At 27.8% G+C, this 3,063-nt stretch overlaps 1 long non-coding RNA gene across 1 annotated transcript in view; it reads right to left on the bottom strand.

Annotated features, from left to right (window-relative positions):
- Positions 1-819: 819 nt before the first annotated feature.
- The window catches only part of LOC117173113, a 7,100-nt gene continuing 4,856 nt past the window's right edge, over positions 820-3,063 (bottom strand). The window contains exon 3 of the long non-coding RNA XR_004467111.1: positions 820-1,653. This is a non-coding gene — a long non-coding RNA (uncharacterized LOC117173113). The remainder of the gene's footprint in view (positions 1,654-3,063) is intronic.

The following is a 3,063-nucleotide window of genomic DNA, read 5'->3' as shown; positions in this document are numbered from 1 at the left end:
TTTTATATTTAATCGTAAAAAACAAGATTAAAAATAAAAATAAATGATAAGAACAAGGAAATAAGAATTAGTATTATTCAATTTTTATGCATATTATGAATTGTAATGATATAACTTTATTGAAATGATACATGATTAAGCGCAGCGTAGGATACAATTTAAAGAACAATAAGAAGCAAATATAAAAATAGTCATAATAAATACAATCGAGCGCAAAGCGCGAGATAAATACATTATCGAGCTCGAAGCGTGAAAACCAACAGTCGCGCGCCCTAGGCGCGCTGCGCGCGATAAGAATATGCCCGCGTGGCGGGCAAATTTTTTAAACTTTATTTAAAGAAAATGTTAATTATATCAATGTCTGTTTTTTATTATTTATAACATAGACATCCAAATTCGAATTTTTTTTCTTATTTCGAAAAAAAAACGTCTTGCATAATTTACTATACAAAAAATTTCATCGCTGAGAGATTGTACAAAATAAAGTGTACGACCTGCCTCATTTTAAGTGGATCTATGTATCTTATTTTAAATAATTTTTATAATATTGTTCTTTGTTTGAAGATTAATTTACTTAAAAATTCTATTATTTGTTCGGAAAATTTTCATTTTTGATAGAAAATTAATCTTCGTGATTGAAAATTCATTTTTTTGGTTAATATATAATATAATATATATAATATAAACTTTGTTGAACTAAAAACTAAACTATTCTATTTTTGGTTAAAAATTGATATTTTTATTGAAACTTGATTTTTTTAAGTTAAAAATTAAAAATATTTCTTTAAAGAGACATGTATTTTGTTGAAAAATCGTGTTTTTAGTTAGAAATATAAAACTTCTTCCTTGAAAATTTATATTTTTGATTGAGAATTCAACTATTTTGTTGAAAGTTCCTTTTTAGTTGGGTAACAACTAATTTCTGACCGACCAGGTGATAAAAAAGCGCCCGTACACCACTATGGTATGTATGCGTTGCTAGAGGTTTTTAAAATGTATATTTTTTTAAATACAGATTGAGTATTTGGCAAAATTGTCGGGAGATATGAAGACCCAACACATCCATAAAATTGAAAAAATCTAAAATTTTGATCTGTATGCTTTGAAAGACAAAGATCTAAGTGAAAATGAGTGCCGTTGATCACTACAGTGAATCAAGTGACATAATTAATTCAAACCCACATTTCTCATACCATACATTATTTAAGCAGAGCGAAAGAAACACCAGCTAATGATTATATGTTGCTTCTTCTTGTAAAAAAGGCAAATATCAAATTAAAAAAAATTTTTTTTAGATGTCCTGATAGTAAAATCTTTAAATATATGTCAATTATTACAATTTAATTGCTTGAAGCACAAATTTCAATATAACCTGCACTGATTGAAATATGTTGCATAGCGATTTCTCTCATGGCTCATAAAACCAATTTACTCAATTTTTTCAAAAATCTAGAAAAATGTCCGGATGTAATTTTTCGGAAACAAGAAAATTATTTTTATAACCACAAATAGTGATTAGTTCAAATTAACTTCCATTTGATTCCAATAAAACATTGGTATCAGAAAAAAAAAAAACAAAATGCAAAAATTGGTCCACTGTATCGGCCGTTCCGCTAAGTTGCTCCCCGAGATGCGCCCTATTGAGAAGTTCGACTGTAATTATAAAATATAAGCACAAATATTATCATTTTATAATTTGAAAAGGCAAATTTAAAAATGGAAATTATAATTTTTTTAATGGATCGAATCTATTTCAAATTAAGCAGGTTCTACACTTGAAGTGCAGAATCTCTCGGGGACGAAATATGTTGATTTTTAGAGGAAATTAGGCGATACGTATTTTTACGATTTGTAAAAAAAAATGTTACGGATTTATGCTTATTTGAACTTTTGGGTCTGTCTTTCAAAAAACCTCAATTTTTTCTTTACACTTATATAACTTTTGATATAATTAAGATAGTTATATTTCTTTTCAGTATTTTCTCTGAAAATACTGAAAGTCGCTTTCTAAGAAAAATCGACACTTATATTTTTTTGATAAATTTGTACTATCATGAGGAAAATTACTCGTGAGTTTTATGTGGGCTAAGTAACTTCTGTGGCCAGGTGAATTTTTTTTTTCTTCCATAAAACCGAATTCTCGCATTTTGTTAGAAACAACAATGGATACGAAAAAATGTTTAGAAAATGTTTCGCACATTTAAAAGAGTTCTACAAAAAGTTGTTTTACTTATTTATAATATCTTGTACTATTTCCGAGAAAAATACAAAAATTCCATTTTCATGAGCAAAAAAATTCTCTTGATCTCAAGAATGGTTTAGCCCACAAAAAACTTGTAAAATATCTTATTTATATAAACAAAAATTTGTAAAAAATATTTACAAAAGTAGAGAAGGTAAGGTTTTCCCTCTTTCGCAGCAATTGCCCATAAGTTTTCTAGTCCCTTAAAATATTTTTCAAACTTTGTAAATAAATAAACAATTGAAATTCTAAAATGTTTTTATTAATTTTAACTTCCGTAAGTGAAGTGCAAAAGTATGTTCTTGCTGATAACTAATTTTACTTTCTACACAAGATTAAACATTTTTTCGTCGATTGAAAACGCCAGAGTGGAAGAAGGTGGTCCATACCGGCAATACAAAAATGTCACATGTGGAAGATGGAGATTACGATAAAGGTGATATCAAAATTGCTCACATGGCCAAAACTGCTAAACACGATTGGGCTCCTCCTTTTTGAATTTTTGTATTTTTCTCGGAAATTGTGCGAGATATTATAAATGAGTAGCAGAACTTTTAGTGGAACACTCATAACTGTGCAAAATATTCTCTAAACATTTTTTCGTATCTATTATTGTTTATAAGAAAAGTACACTGTTAGAAAAATCTGCGCTAGATTTAGTATACATGTGATGGATGCAAGAATGCACAACACGAAATTAAATTTAGTATACCAGCGTATATTAGATTTAGTATATGCATGTACTGAATTTAGTATACACGTATATGAAATTTAGTATACGCATATACTTAAGTCAGTATACATGTATACGAAATTTAGTA

Source organism: Belonocnema kinseyi, chromosome 1 (assembly GCF_010883055.1).
Source record: "Belonocnema kinseyi isolate 2016_QV_RU_SX_M_011 chromosome 1, B_treatae_v1, whole genome shotgun sequence".
In the NCBI taxonomy this organism is placed as follows: domain Eukaryota; kingdom Metazoa; phylum Arthropoda; class Insecta; order Hymenoptera; family Cynipidae; genus Belonocnema; species Belonocnema kinseyi.
This window is presented reverse-complemented; position numbering and strand designations above follow the sequence as displayed.